Raw genomic sequence first — 16457 nt, forward strand, 5'->3', positions numbered from 1 at the left:
AGGGTAGCCAGTGAGTGAGTCAACAAGAGCCCAACCACTCTCTTTTTTTTTTTTTTTGTAATATACAGAAAATAAAAAGGTATCTTGGATAAAATCTTGCTGATTACAAATCTGGGTTATGAACAAACTTAAAATGAGTGATAAAATTGCAATATTGAGCACTCAGTAGCTGAGGAGCTCTCAGAACTCACACTGCCTCTGCAGGCTTAATTTGCCTTCCTACTGCCTATGGCTTATGATAATTTTTAATTACCCAATCACACGATATCTTTTCCCACAGGATCCTTGCTCCTTTGCCACACAGGATGGACAAAGATCTCTTTGCAGGTACCCAGTTGGTTTTTCTTCTCATGCTTATCCATCATGTTGTCCCAAGCCAGATGTAAATGTGGATCTACTAATTAAAAAACATGTATATTTTAAATGGCAAAACCATTTTACTTCTGATTTATCCCATAATGTAAACAGGGCCCACCATGAAAGCAGGGAAGAGAGGAGGCACCTGTAAAATCCGACTTTGACCAGTCTTAGCAACCATTTTTGCCTCCTTAATGCTGTTTGCCTTCAATAATTTAACTTTTTCTAAAACTGGAATGACAATACAGCACTATCTGTCTGGAAAAAGTCAGCCTCTTTACTGCTTGAGAAGTGTTGCAATACAACGGTGATGGGGTCCTGTATAAACCAAGATAGGCAGCAAAACTCCGTATTTAATACATGCCCAGCACACAAATAAAACGTGAAAAATGTTTCATTTTGGTCTTTAAGCAACAGAAGGAGCAGAGGAGGAGGAAGTAGCAGGAAGCTTAGAATTGGAAAGTGATAGCTTTGGCAATGCAGTGCAATGATTGAAAATGACATCTTCTACACACCCAATTAAAATTCATACCTTTTAACCTCCACAGCCATCTGAGATCTGTATCATTAAGACTGATTCAACAAGATGCCTTGATATTCTAAATTATTTGTATGCCTGGTATTCCAAATAAACATTTGTGAAATTCATTTCAAAAGATGTTAACACTCGTGAAACCCATGTGCCCCAGAGGGATTATATAAATTTCCATGTCAAATATTTGAAGCAAAGCACTTGTACAGAAACAGTGTTTTTTGTGTTTTGATGCCTTTCATTTCCATAAACTAGATTACTTTCTGAAATTACTTTCACACAGAGAACAGTTTCTATTGAATTCCAGTCAGTGAGCTCCTTGGAGTGTGATGTGAATAAAATATGACTGGGTTATGTAGCTTCCAGGATGCATATGCATCTGTGCTGTGTAAGCAGGGAAAACCAAGTTTGGATTTTATCTTGAAGTGGGTTCATACACAGAGATTTACTGTCTTAAGTAATTCTAAACAACTCCTTCATTTATAGCTTAACAAGGAAGCTCTCTAGATTCCAGAATCCAGCCCCTCCACCTGGCTAACAATGACATGATCTCCCTCAGTAAGCAGAGATTTGCTGGCAGGCAGCAATTCCTGGCTGTCCGTGGCTCTTCAACAGAAAAGTTTTATCTGCTTCTTGCAAACACTGATTCTGCCAAAAATTCACACGCACACATACATACAAAAATAGATCTGAGCAAATATTACCTCCATTGTGCTTGTTTTGCCAACCCTGTGAAATGATCAAATACCAGGTATTTAAACGGAAGATGGAAGGAAAAATTTTGCCCAGGGTGTAGGGGAGGGAAGCAGCTGTGAGATGAAGTGTTTTTACATAAACTATACACACAATCTCCATTGCTATATAATATCCCCCACGTGGGTGTCTTAGGTCAGCTTCTGGAATTGCTTCTAGAGAACAGGGTGAAATGCCAACTTTGGGGAAAATTCAGGGTTCAGCCCTGCATCCTGCAGCAAATCCTCTGAGTGCTCCTTGGTAAGAGCACAGCTAGAGCTGGGTGAGCCCCCGGGCACCCTGGAGAAGCACCCTGCTGCTCAGATCTGCATTTTTGCAGCTGTTCACAACCTGGAGCTCCCCTATTTACATCAGAAGAAATTTCACATGTGGAAATTGAGGAGCCAGGTCACTTCAGCCAAGATCGAACACTGGGTCTGAGCGGTTCTCTCCTGCTGTGGCAGCTGTCCCTCTGCCCAAAAAGCTGATGCCTACCCTGGCTGGGGTATGTAAAGACTCATTTGCAGCCCAAATAGCATTTGGTTTGCTTTGCCTTGTGGCAGTCGTGGGGTCAGATCCCCTAACCAAGGAAGAAATTCCCTCACTTTAGCCTGGAAGTGATGAATTCTTTTTGGTGGCTGTCAGGGGTGCAAATGCCATGGCTGAGCTAAGCTTGATGCTTTCAGCTCGTGTGGACGTGGGCTTCTAGTGAGATTTTCATGTTTTTCTGTGGGGCTCAACCAGCACTGACCAGAGGGGATGAGGGAAGGGGTGAGTTCCAGGACGGGCAGAGATGTCGTGATGGGAGACACCAAACCAGTCACAGCTCTCCTGCAGCTGTGGTTCTCCTGAATGAAAGGACAGGCTGCTGGGTTTTTCCTCTTTTTATTTTATAGCCATTCAGAAACCTCCTGATGTCCTTGACAAAGTCAAAACCAGGGGCAGAATGTCTTTCTCTGTCCTTTAATGACTTTATCCTTCTCTCTATTGCCTCACTCTTCGGGGGCATGGGCTCCAGACCAGCAGCATCTTATCTCCCCTCTTGTCACCTGCTATTTTCTATTCCCCTACGTTTGGATAGATCCTTGATAAGGAGAAGGGAAATGAGTTAATGCACCCCACAGCTGAAGTCAGCAGAATACAATGTTCCTGTTTTTAGGAAGTTTCACACATTTTGTTAAATATGGCTTTTGTGTAGCAAGAAAAACCCAGTAAGTGTTGAAGGAAAAACAAAGGAAAAAGCTGAAACCAGTGATGCTGAAGTGGAGCCTCATAAAAATGTCCTAGAAGATGTCAGGTTTGATTCCCCTCTGAAGTGGCTGGTTCAAAGCAGTGCTGAGGATGCCCAAAGCCTGCCCCAGGCACAAGCCAAGGGGCTGTTACACCCACAGGGGGGAACAAGATGCCCATGGCTCTGCTGTGGCTGGCGTGGGCAGGGGCTGCTGAGGGAGGGTGAGAACAGCGAACAGAAGCAGGAAATCCAGCTCCCAGATGTCTCCTGGTTCTGTTCCTCCTCCTGCTCCTCCCCATGGCTGCAGTCCTTTGGCTCTGGTGGCAAAACCTGTTTTCCCTGAGTGGCAGCAAAGCTCGAATTGCACCAAGACACATCTGCCAGAATGTCACTGCCGGCTGTAGCTCGGGGAGGGCAGGTGGAGGGATGTGCCACTGCTCCACCATTCCCTTGAGGAGGCCAGGGGGAAGGCCCCTGTTTTACACACAGCCCCTAAGGCATTCTGCAGCCTCCTGGGTTCTGTCCTTTTCAGGCTGCAGGAATTTTTTACCTCATCCCTTTCCAGAGCAAAAGACATCTGACTGGATCAGGACAAGACCAGCTCTGCTCCCACTCAAACATCAGTCCACAGCCTCTCCAGTAATCATTCCTCATTACCCAAGGCTGACAATGCAGGGAACAGAGTGTAGGAATAAGGAGAACAGAGTTGTGAAGTAGGAATACATTAAATACAGCTTCCTCCACCATTCCCCACTGGCACAGCTCACCTGAAGGAGCTGAAGAGAGAGAATTTTTTTCACTGGTTAGGGAAAGATAAAAAGCTGATTTCCAGCAATTGCCAAAGAACATCAAGCTAAGAAGTAGATAGGGTAAAAAGAAATGGGCTGCAATATATGCTCAGTCTTTGGTGCATTTCTTTAATGCCAGTCTTTAGGGGCAGACTTTGCAAAAATCCCCAATTATTTTAGCTGGTTAATCTGGTCCAAAGTAGGCTGTTGGCCAGCCTATATGCTCTGCGTATGATCTGGCTTAGCTAATCTGATAAATTCCAGTTTATTCTCTGGGTAGGTCCTGCAAATCCAGGACTACTTTAATTAGAGAAGCCAGGCAGCGACAGTTTATTGGGCAATGGAGGTAAATTCGCAAGTCCTTGGGTCAGCGCTCACCAGAGCTGCAGGTCATTTGGGTTAACGAGTTGCCACTGCCCTAAATGATGGCTTTTCCTTCATCTCGCTGCTGCTAGGCTGCTTTTAGCCTGTTTTTACAGATGAGCAGGCCCCAGTATATTGCTGGCTCCAGTCTTGGGCTGTGGTTCAAGCACGAAGCACTTTCTGCTCAGTCCTTTCTATTTCCCAGCCTCGGTTTTGTTGTGCCTCTTTGAACCTAAACACAAAATGAACATTGATTTCTAAGACAGAGGATTTGAATCTTTGGTTTTCCTCATGTTGCTCCTTTTGTGGTGGAACCTGCAGAGATAAAACTCCCAGGCTGTCAGTACTGAATCCTCCTTTCAGAGGAGAATTTGACAAAGATCTGTGGTCAGGGGAGACAGGACAGACAGAAGAAACCTCTGGAGCGTGCTTCCATGAGGAGAAAGGAGGCTGTAGAGTCACGGAGTGCCTGACACGAGGCAGTAGAGCTGGGATGCTCTGCCTTCAGCCACCCTCTCTTCCTCATCACGGCGCAGGAAGATTCTGCTGCACAAAATACAGCTCCACTTTTGTTGTCAAAGACAAACCATTTGTCATTATTTCTGTCTGATGAACTTCATGTCATCAAAATCGAGGTGCACAGGACTTCCCAATTTCCAAGGCAGATCCTTTGTCAGAAAGCAAAAGCTTCTGTTCTTTTTCTTCAGAAGGATAAGTGAACTGTGCCTATACTGGGACAAGAGACCATAAATAAAGCTGAAATAATGGGAGATCACTCAAAAATTCTCCACGCTTTGGAAATATTTCCATTCCCATTTGTAACGCTGAAGAAAGTGGAGTTTTATGTAAGAAACAGTCTGCAGAATAAGGACATTCCTATCTCTGCCCTAAACTTCCTGAAAAAAAAACCCTTTCCTGGCTGGTCTTTGTCTCCTCTCCTGTGAACTGAAATTCCTTGTCCTTTTCTCTATCAGAGCCACTTGTGAAAGGTTTTGATCTGTGTGTTCAAGGTGCTGGAAAAGATCAGGGGAATGCTTGAAGAGGTTTCGCAAAGAAAAGGAACCAAAACGCCGCCCAGAGCCTGAGGTTCTCTAGGCACAGAGACCTTGTCCTTGTGTGAAGGATTTTAGTGGCTGGGGGGGGACTCTTAGCCCCACTGCCACCCCCAAGGTGGAGGCACTCAGCACATGTCCCAAACTTGCTTTTAAGGACGGTCGAGAGGGATCCCTGCCGGGCTTTGTTTTTGTCTCCTGACTTTGTCCCAGTGCTGGGGCATTTTGCTGATGTGCTGGAGGACACGAACACCTTGATGGGCCCCATCTGTTCCAGCCAGGCGAGTCCAGCTGAATGCTTGGGGGGTGCCCCGCGTGCAGCTTGGGAACGCGCCTCGCCTTATCCATGGTGAAGCAGTTGGCATCGGCCGAGCTCCCTGGCACCCGGAGGGGGGAAATCCTGAGGTAAATTCGAGTAGACGTGATGTTAGAGCAGAACTAACCGTTAGGGCACGCCGGGGTCGCCAGGTCTCCCAGCAGGGACAGGTGCCTGCCACTCCGCGCCTGGCTGCCCGCCAAGGCCCGAGCGCCGGGCCCGCTGCCAGTCACGCACGAAGAGCAGACACAAGGCTGGGCCCACCGCAGACAATGAGTGGTTTCCTTTGCTCTCCCCGCCTCTCCCAGCCCGGGTTTGTGCGTGGCTGGTGCCCAGGTTGCTATGTGGCATCTCCAGGGCCGGCAGTGAGGATGCTGTGACGCCGGCGGTGACCCTGCGCGGTGCCTGGAGAATATTCTGCTTGTTCCCTGCTGCTGATGGGGGTGGGGGAGGCAGGAGGGGAGGAAAAACGGGCCTCCAGAGTCTGAGGTGATTTCTGGGCTGTGTGCAGCACGTCCAGGCTGGAATTTGCATATGCAAGTGTCCAGCTGTGCATCCCGACACTCGCTGTGCATCCCGACACTTGCTGTGCATCCCGACACTCGCTGTGCACGAGCAAAGGCAGCCCTGTGTGTGCTCAATCCTCCTGCTCCTGCTCATGGCTGCTGCTTCTTCTTGACTGAGTCCAAACGTCATGGGAAGGGTCTGAAAATCCAGGTGGCTCATCGAGTGGTAACTGGAAGCTCTTCCTCCAGCCCTGTATTTCCGAGGCTGTTTGTTTTCTATCTCCAGGAATATAAGGATGTGGTTTTCTAGCACCTTCTGTTTAGTGGAAAACACTGATTAATTTTTTCGCCAGAAAACACAGATCGTCCTTAAGAGCTCTGAAAGTCGTGCCCTGTGTGTTCAGAGTGGTACAGGCAAAAAAAAAAAAAAAAAAAAAAAAAAAAAAAAAAAAAAAAAAAAGGCAAGTCAGTTCAAGTCACAAAGAATTTTTTTCTCTTCACACCACCTCTTTTCCTCTTTTCCTCTTTTCCCCCTTCTCTGCTTTCCCTTCTCTCATCTGCTAAATGAGATGTTTCCACAGTTTCATTCAACACAGGATGGCAGTGGCAGAGCTTGGCAGCTCTGGGAGCAAATGACTTACAACCAAAGGACAGCTTGAAAGGCAAACACACGATTCACTGAACGTCTGGCAATCTGGCAATCCGGAGCTTGTCAGTGACCCTTTCCAACTTGCAGCTAAGGAGCACTGGACAGTTCCTTAAATAAAATGCATTTTGCTTTAGCGTAGGAGCTGACCATGCTGACTTCTGTCATCTCTTACATCTTCTCCTATTTTCTTTTGCATTTGCCATGTGTGTTGTTCTGCTGATCCCAGTTCTGAGGGGAAGCGTAGCAATACAGCTGCTGTGCATTTCTTTGTTGTTTCCTTTCCTGCCTTGGCACCTGTAGCCACTGTAACTAAGCACTTTACAGTAATCTTAAAAGCCTTCCAAAAATACTGTGACTCATTAAAACTGACTCAATAATAAAATCGATGGCAGCCTTCTATTCCTTCTGGAAAACTCATCTGCCCTGCAGTTCCAGACAAAAATAAACAAGATAGTTTTTAGTTCTGTTTTTTTTTTTTTCCCCGCAAAGCTTCATTGAAGAAATAAATAAAGTCTCACATGATATCAGGACCACCAGACTTTGAATTTTTTAGGTGTTGCACCTGTGCCCATACACTGCTTCTGTGCTTCCTCTCTATTGCAAGCCCTAAATTTAAGATTGTGGGGTTTGAGGGAAGCACTGAGCCAATGCTGCTGCAAACATTTAATAAAAGGAAGTGATAGGGAACAGCTTTGTCACAGCAGCATTTACCAGACAAAGAGCTGCCATCTCTGCAGGTGGAATGTGCACAGCCACATGTGTTTATCCATGAGCATGCTTGTTCCTGGCAAAGACATCCTTGGAAGGCATCAGGGCAATGGGATGGTGCCTTCAGCTCTACTCCTCCTCCACCCCGTGACCTGTGGGGAGAAGCGAGCCAGTTGCCGGTACTATGTCCATGCGGAGTGGTGAGGAAGAGGAATGAGAGCAGTCCCTGAGCTCTGTGACCCACACAGGCTGCCAGGGGAGGCAACAGAGCATCTGCAGAGTGCTAAGAAAGAGCTGGTCTTATGGTGTCTGCTGATGGACTTAGACGTGGCCAGCTTAGCTCTGCTGGGGCCCAGCTGGTCTGCTCACACAGATGCACAGGCTGGAGGTGCTGGGCTCTCCATCTGCAAGAAGCCCTGAGCACAGCCAGCATCTGCCTCCCAGCAGGGGAAAACAGCTCCCACCCTTTCCTCACCTGGCGCCGTGGCCACAACCCAGACCCGCACACCTGTGTGCATCGGCAAAACAGGATCATGCTGCTGACCTCCTTAGCAAAGATCTTGGAGATCAACTGAGAAAATGTTCTGTCTAAGAGCTGGAGATTATCTGGTTTAGAGTGTCTCTTTCTCCAGTCCAGAGGGGATGGAGTTATTTTAAATCTTTTTTTTTTTGTGCAAAGAAGAAACCAGAAGATTATTTTCTTTCTTCAATGTCCTGAAACTCCTCGGGGCTGCTTATCTCCAATTGTGCTTGTCAAATACGCCCTTCTGCTGTGCAGTCTTCAGGGGAATGCATTTAAGAGCTTAGAAGGCCCAGCCAGGAGAGGGGCCTAGTGCCCAGATGAGTTATGACAAATGCACACACAGTGAAACAACATCAACAATGGTGGGACTGTGCTATCCTAAAACCAAAATATATGGCTCAAAAGGCCTTTAGGAAGCTGTTCAATCCATCTCCTAGCTCCAGCACCCAACAAAACCAAAATCTTGCCAACTCTTTCCTTAATCTGTCCTTAAAGAGTTAAATTTTGAAAGGAACTGTGCCACCACCAGTCTAGGTCACCACTTCCCAAATCTCACTCTGCAGAGATTTTCCTGATTTTTAGAATTGTAAAATCTTAGAATGGTTTCGTTTGAAAGAGACACCCTGCCATGAGCAGAGACACCTTTCACTACACCAGGTTTCTCATGTTTTTCTTGCATCTTGATCCTGTTGCCTCTGCTTCCATCCTCCTTGGAAGAGTAAAACAGACTGGTCCCCACTGCAAACTACACAAAAACAGCTTGCATGCAACTGAGGTAATGTCAGTCACAGGCAGACCTGAACTCCAGAAGTAAATTATCAGTTTGATGCTGACAGCTTTTTTTTTTTTTTTCTGGGAAAAAAAATAAAAAGAGCTTGGTTCCTCCTTTCTAAATTTTTAGCAGCTGTTCAGTTTGGGCTTTAGCTCCCCACCCAGCTCTGAAAACACAAGTTGCTCTGACCTGTCAGCCAGCAGGCAGGGGTAAGTCCCCTGTCCCTGACTTCAGTGCAGCTTGCCCCAGCCAAAGAGCTGCAAAATCCTCATGAAAAGTTGGGAGCAGGGGGCAATGCCTTGATCCAACAGCAAACTCAGGTGCTGCAGCTGCCAATGGTTTTTGTTGCTGCTGCAATTAGCAACCACCTACCATCCAATTGAGCGTTTCCAGTAGTAAACTTTGTGACATGAGGACAAATGGGGAAATCACAAGACCTAATTACAGCTAATTGCCAATCCATGGGAAACACTCCAGTGAACTGGCACTCTACAAAGGGAGGAGACAAGCAGCATTGTTTTAAAACACAAATTTACCAGACATATAATTAGCTAAATACCCACATACTCCTCTAGCCACTTGTTTTATTCTGAATCAGAGCTCCTCTAAGCGCTGAACGGGGGGGAGGGGGGAAAGCATCCTCCAAGGGCAACTGCTCTGCTGTTAGCAGGGTTTTAAAGGGCTGTTAGCAGGTAAAGATCAAATCTAAATATACTTTGTGATTTCCTCGAGGCTTGCTGTGAATCACACGTTTATTGTGGGCTCTCCCAGGCTCCATTGATGTGTTGACATTAAGAGAAGAGCTCAGCAAGAGCTGTCCTGGCCATTTTCAGGGAGCAGCTTGTTTGCAGGTGGTGGGGCATCTCCTCCCTGTTGGTGGAGCATTCAGGGACACGTGGGCACATTACTCACCTTGACTCTCCACGTGGTTTGCAAGCTTTGAAATGTTTGTTGTTTCACATAACATTTGCCCAAAGTGGAATTTCCTGCACAGAGCTGACTCTGCTCCCCCATGAGCTGGTCTTAGATCCCATGTGCAGAGAGATTTGATCCCATGGATTGCTATGGCTGTGGGAACACCACAGCTCTGCAGAGCTGATGTTTGGGGGTGATGCTGATGGGTTAATCCACCAGTCATACAGAGAATCAAGGATGGTTTGGGTTGGAAGGGACATTAAAGTTCATCCAGTCCCATTTCCTGCCAAGGGCAGGGTCCGGACACCTTCCACTATCCCAGGTTGCTCCAAACCCCATCCAACCTTGAACACTTCCAGGGATCCAGGGGCAGACACATCTTATCTGGGCAGCCTGTGCCAAGGTCTTACCACCCTCACAACCAAGAAATTCTTCCTAACCTCTAATCTAACCCTGCCCTCTGGCAGTGTGAAGCCATTCCCCCTTGTCCTGTCACTCCAGGCCCTTGTCCCAAGTCTCTCTCCAGCTCTCTTGGAGCCCCTTTAGCCACTGAAAAGAATTTTAAAGTCTCCCCAGAACCTTGTCTTCTGCAGCCCAAACACCCCCATATACTTGTCCCATATTTTGAGGTTTGCTGGTGGCAAATAAGGCCCAGAAATCTCCCCAGCGAGCAGTGTGTGAGTTGCCTCCCCATCTCTCTTCATCCTCATGCCCTTCTGTTTTTAATTCACAGCAAACCTGTGGTGGCACTTCCCTGTATGAGCTTCCACCAGGTGAAAAGGCTGGAAACTAGGGCTGAATGCCCTGGGTTTTAAATCTTAGCATCCCCCTTCTCTGAATGGCACAGTTACATCTGGCTGGTTTTGTTCATTTACAGTTTAATGTAAATACCAGCCTTGGAACTCATTTGGGAAGCTTGCATATGCTAATGTTTTGTAGCTGAATTATTATTTTTTTTACATTAAACAATAATATTGATATTTTCAAACTTTGCATGCCAAACACTGAAATTGAATTAAGTATTGTTTAAAATAACAATAATATAAATTTGTTTTAAATGAATTTAGTGTCATTTCATTGTTTGAAATGTAATGTGGGAAAATATTACTGCTGGGGCAAGAGTAAATATCTAAGTCTGTTAATTTTATTGAAGTAGTGGATAGATCCACATGAACTATTTCTCTGTATGTTTGGTTAATATTTTATTGAAAATTGGTGTTAGCTCTAACTAATGAAAATCCAAACTCGCTTCACATATGAAGGTGTAAAATGCATCCAACAACTTAATAACCCATTAACTTCAATGGAAATTTTTATGCTAAAATAAAAAATAGGGTGTTTTGAAGAGATGTATAGAGAGTAGAAATTAGCCAAAACAAGTCAGTCCTTATGCTGGATTAACAGGGATGGATGTGCAACCAAGATCCTTCACTATCCAGCAGCCAGTTTGAAAGGACACTGCAAGAAAGCCCTGAAAATAATTAAAATATTGTGTACTTCTTAAATAAATGCTTTCCATGCGTCAACACTGGAGCACTTTGCAAAGGGCAGCGGAGTTCACTCCGTTTTCCAGGTGGTGAAACTGAAGCCTGGAGTGGGGATATTATTTGCCTGGGCTCACCCTGCCAATGGCCAGGGCTAGAGCCAGGAACAAATCCCTGTCTCTTGACAGCTAATCCAGTGCCTAAGCCAAGATGGTCTCCTGCTTCAGGAAAATGCTTCCTTTGTAGGTAGCACTTGAGCACATGTTGAAGTCAAGGGGACTTAAACGTCTGCTCGAAGTTAAGCCTATACTTAAGTACTTTCCAAACAGAGGGTAAACTTAAACCCATGTTAAAGAGCTTTCCAGAATCCGGGCAAAATCTGTCCAAAGCGCTTGATTCTTCTAACTGCCACAATTAATGGTGTGGAGAAGTCGAATTCTGGAGATTCCGATCTCTTTCCATCCTGTGCTTTGTTGTTATTTCTCCAGGTTTTTCATAAAGAGGGGAAGGTAAGGAGGCTGTTTTAGATTTTTTTTAGAGTCCGTCTAAATCTAGTTCTGTGTGTCCTTCTTATCTAGATGGAATTTCAGTGTTGATTTTCAATGTTTTATTGTGGATCCTGCCACACTTGAGACTCACATGCTATTACATAATTATCAACTCTCACATCTGTGTAAAATGAATAAATGTGTTTATTAGAAGAGGAAAAAACGGTCTTAACAACACAGGGGAAAAATATCAGGAAGCCTGAAACTGAACCATGTTGAGTTTGTTGACTTTACCAAGAACCATTTCCTCGCTGCTGTGTGGCACTCGTGAAATTATGGAATTGCAGTCATGGCAGATCTTGTGTGACAGAAGGGGAGGGTGGATATCAAATTGCTCTTCTTCCTTCCAGCAAATTAAAACCTTGGGGTTTACACAGGGCCCCACTCGAGAAACAGTCAAAAGACAACTTATTTCCGTGGAGCACCAATAACCTCTCAGTCGTGCCGGCATGGATTTGAGGAGAGACGCGTGTGGCCTCAACCATACAGGGAATTTGATCTGTGGGATGATCCTGGTGCAGAAAGGTTGGTACCTGTTAAGAAAGGCAGAGAAAGAGTCCCCAGACTGCACATTTGTCTACAGCAGGTGAAATTAGGTTATAATAGAATCATATCATAGAATCACAGAATGTTTTGGGGCAGAAAGGGCCTTCAGGATTATCCGGTTCTAACACCCCTGACATGGGCAGAAAAACCTTCCACTCGACCAGGTTACTGAGAGCCACATCCAGCCTGGTTTTGGACACTTCCAGAGTGTTCAACACCTCCAGGGTACAGGACAACTCAAGGGTTTGGACATGTAAAATGCAGGGCATTTCTTCAAGAGAAGGTGTAGGAGTTATCTAGAATTGGTGTTGTTGACCAATGAGGGAAAAAAAAAAAACTGCCAGAAAGGGATTTAGACCTGAGCTTTGAAAAAATAGGTTTGAAATGGGTATATGGAGTGAAATGGAATGTTCTAGGAATGGGAGAAGGGGTAGATCAGGGAAAGAAGCCTTGTCTTGAAGGTTAGGAGATGCAGGTCTGAAGTTTGGGTATGAAACTGAAAGGATCTTGTACAGTAAGGAAAATAAACAATAAAAGAAACAAAAGAAACAATAAAAGAAACCATAAAAGAAACATCAGCCCTCTAATGAAAAGAAAAATAATGGATGGGTCTACCACAAAGCATGAGTTAGGGATTAGTGTGTGTCATGCAGGCATTGAGACACTACCTGGACTTTCCCTAGGGATGAAGATGGATAATGGGAATGAGTGGGAATGGATAGAATGGAGAGGGCCATGTGCAACATGCAGAACTCCAAGCAATTCATGTGTTCAGGTCTGGGAGGATCAGGTCAGCCCCAGGAGGGAGAAGGAACTGCCACATGAAATCCCCATTCCTGTGGCAAAGACTCTCAACAAAGTGTTCAAAGCCTGAGTACTCTGCCCTGAGCATCTGACTGGGAAGTAGCAAACAGTACCTGTAATAAAGGATGGAGCAGCTGTTGAAAAGTGATTAGGGAAACTCCTGGCTGTACCTCAAAACTATGCAGTGCTTTAGAGCAGCTCTTTAAATAACTGAACATGTGAAAGCACATGACAATGGGATAAATGCAAGTTGGGTTTGTGAGAGACGGAGTGCTGGGCTCCTTGGAGAGCTTTCTCTGTGAAGTTAAGAACAGTGTCATGCCCCAGTCTAGCTGGGCTCCTCTGAAGAAATGAATATATTGTGCTGTGCAGGGAATACGAGATGATGATGGAGAAGAGGAGGATTAAAAGCAGTGTTCTGTCGTGGGTCAAAGCATGTTCAAAGGGGCGAGGGTGGAAGGTGACTTGGGAAGAAGAAACGAGGAGGTGGGAAGTGGTTATGGAGTTGCTTGAGCTAATGAAACACACAGCTGATAGAAAATTTGGAAGCACTGTTGATTGGGATCAACACACAGAATTTGGGTATTGTCAAGTACAAAGGCAATGCACTTTGGGACCAATAATAGAGGCTGCTGTCTTAAACCATGGGCTCTTCAGCTTGAAAGACAGATGTAGAGAAAGACTTTGTTAAATGCTTAGGGAATGGAGATGGGCCACTATGCAACCTGGCTGTGAGCAGAACAAGCCCAGCCCTCGAATATTTCCATTTTATTGCCGGGCTGTGGCAGAGTTAATGCTGCTGCAGGAGGCACGGAGGAAAACAAAAGAGGGACAGTGGTGGTTGCCCATGTTTAAGATTCAGACTGGCAGGGTTACTGGGGTGACTGGGGAAATGGAGAACCTATTTTTATGAAAGCAGGCTGAAAGAGCAGGGCTTGTTCAGCCTAATAACATGAAGGCTGGGAAGAGATAGGCCTGCTCTCCAGAAATGCACTGGAGGGGGGGGGTAAACACTAGGGAGGGATAAGAGCTATATAAGCTGAAATGCTGGCACAAGAACAAATAGGCAGGAACTGGCTCTGAATAAATCAGGGCTGGAAGTTGGAGGGAAGCTTTTAACTGACAGAGGGAAGGGGATCTGCAGCAGACCCCGCCAGTGTGAGCAGGACAAAAATAATCCAATAGTTTTAAGATGGTGTTTGATAAACTCATGGAACCTGTGCGGATTTGCTCCCTCTGGTGTAAAGAAACAGAGCGTCCAGACTTGGAACAGCCCTCTGAATTCTACAGAAAATTTAACACCTAAGATGCACATGGCAGATAATGCATGTCAGAGTAATTATTTTAGGCTCTGTGCAGCCTCTGGCAAGCCCTAATTACCTGAAAGCAGCAGCACAGTAGGAAGGTGGAGCAGGGCAGGAATCAGCTGCTGTTCACTGCTATAAGGAATGTAACTGCACTTAGTCACTGACAGCAGTGTGTTTGTGTTGTGTTGGAGCATAATAATTTTTATGTTCACCAGTAAACACTTCCTGCATCATCCATGGTGTCCGTCCTCAGAGCTGTGACTCCTCCGGTGACTTCAGCAGGAGCAGAATCCCACCAGTCAGCAAAGCATCTGGAAACTGTCACCTGAAACACTCTGCTCTGCAGCACTTTCCTGTCTCTGGTGAGTCCAGTGGATAACTGAGGCAGGTTAGGGATGGATGTTACCCTGAAAGGCTGCAGCCAAACTGTGACATATCTAACTCCAGCTCACCCTGTACACTACAAATATTCCCAAGTACCCTCTAGGTATTTTTACCCTCCTCAGAGAGCATTTCTTAAAGAAATCCCTTCTGAGACAGCAGGAGTTCTGCAATCTGCTGTTTTCCAAAATGGTCAATTAAAGCACCAAGTTTGCATAAGGTAATCTGATGCAACCCACCTGAAGGTCACAGAGCCTGAATATAAGGTCACCAAGGGATCTCCAGGTTCATGTCATCAGGTGGAAGAATAACGAGGGATGTGTTTTGACAATGTTTATGTTTAATTTAACAATTAACACTGGCCTCACCTATTGATCTCTAGGCAAACATTCGTTATGGTGCACGATGACATTGTAGTTAGCAACTTTGGATTCTGTTAGGGGTGGCTTCAGCTGAGCTGCATTAAGAAATGCTAATTGCAAGTCATGAGAAAGGAAAGCTGAAACAAAAGAAGCCACACATTCTTGATGAATGTTCCTGCTCTGGGCAGAGATGCCATAACCAGAGGCCTTAGATGGGAAATAGCTCTTTTATTTTTCCAGCTTGGATCATATATGGTTAAGTTTTATCTCACTGCCAGCTCTGAGTGAGACTGATCATTTTTTAATTTACCAAACATGATTTAACCCAGTTTCTCATTGATGTAAATATTACCAGCCTTCAGTTTTCATTATTCCAGTGTGGGAGAGTGAAAGTTTGCTGGCAGAGAGCCCTGAGTACCCTGAATGGGCAAGTTCTGGAAGAAACTGAAAATACAGTGTCAGGAAAGCCTATGGATGGAGCAACACAATAAAAGAGCTGTGTTCTTTTATTGTCAGTACCATCCTTACTCCTGGAGAGCTCAGAGGTGGAAACTGAAGCCATTTGCTGCTCCCATCTTCAAATATGCTCATTCACCTCCTTTCCTGTGCCTCTGCAGTGAATTGTACCTCAACCCTGAAACTAATTAAAATTTGAGAATATCAACCAGTGTGAAGGACAAAGATGAAAAATGCACCCCTGCCTTTATTGACAGATGTGGAGTTGGACATTGGTCCTGAAACCACACCTGAGAGGCTGTGCCGTGCCCGTCACACCACCAAAACAAGAGGAACTCCCCAGGAAAATTTTAGGTGAAGCAGTTAGGAGGCTGGGAGAGGGCAGGAGGAATTGAACAGCAGAACTGAAGTGATGCATCTGGTCACACACAAAGTCAGTGCTGCAGGCAAGAGAGAGCCAGAGCTCAGTGATTATCCTAAAATTTTTAACCATTTAAAAAAGTGATGCATATTGTTTGTGTCTGCTCTGGACCCAACCAGCTGTGATATTGTGTGATGATTGAGTTAACATTTCTCAGCAAGGTCCCCTCATCAGCTGAACCCTGGTGATGGCTGCTGTGAGAGAAATGAAGCTCCAAAGGATGCATGGAGGTTTGGGAGGCAATGTGGTGTGTGGTGAGCAGGCCAGCATGTGGTAAATCAGGGAAAGGAACTGGTATTTTGGACAGGCTGAAGGAGAGGAGCTAGAAGGACAAGGAACACAAATAGGTAACAGCAGAATAGAAATAGATATTTTAGCAAGGGAGCAAGTGAGAAAAGGGCTGGCTTGAAAGCCTCTTCTGGAAGATTCCTAATCTATTTTTATAACCTTCCCCTGACCCTTTTTTCCCCGTGTCCTCAATTATTTGGGGTAAGCATTGTCCCTATCTTCGTTAGCTCATCTATATGTGCATGCAACCTAATGACATCGGTGAGCTACTTAATCCTAGTCTGTCAGTGTCATCCTGGATTAATTTACTCCCTCTTCAGCACTGACTGTCACTTGGATGAGTGTCTCCTGCGCCTTTTCTTTCCTTCTGCTCTTTTCTTCCCCTCATGCCTTTGGCCAGGGACCCTGTTGGCTGG

At 45.5% G+C, this 16457-nt stretch overlaps 3 long non-coding RNA genes across 3 annotated transcripts; 1 reads left to right on the forward strand and 2 right to left on the reverse strand.

Moving 5' to 3' along the window:
- Positions 1 to 3604: 3604 nt before the first annotated feature.
- LOC137475108 (uncharacterized) lies at positions 3605 to 5940 on the reverse strand. Its single transcript, XR_010999694.1, has 2 exons — positions 5609 to 5940; positions 3605 to 5455 (listed from the first exon to the last, which is right to left on the reverse strand). It is a non-coding gene; the product is annotated as an uncharacterized lncRNA (long non-coding RNA).
- On the forward strand, positions 5325 to 6664 carry LOC137475109 (uncharacterized). The gene is made up of 2 exons (XR_010999695.1): positions 5325 to 5460; positions 6459 to 6664. It is a non-coding gene; the product is annotated as an uncharacterized lncRNA (long non-coding RNA).
- A 40-nt stretch (positions 6665 to 6704) lies between these two features.
- Positions 6705 to 9151, reverse strand: LOC137475107 (uncharacterized). Its single transcript, XR_010999693.1, has 2 exons — positions 8719 to 9151; positions 6705 to 7386 (listed from the first exon to the last, which is right to left on the reverse strand). It is a non-coding gene; the product is annotated as an uncharacterized lncRNA (long non-coding RNA).
- Between the last annotated feature and the right edge of the window lie 7306 nt (positions 9152 to 16457).

The sequence above is a fragment of the Anomalospiza imberbis genome, chromosome 6 (assembly GCF_031753505.1).
Source record: "Anomalospiza imberbis isolate Cuckoo-Finch-1a 21T00152 chromosome 6, ASM3175350v1, whole genome shotgun sequence".
NCBI lineage: Eukaryota > Metazoa > Chordata > Aves > Passeriformes > Viduidae > Anomalospiza > Anomalospiza imberbis.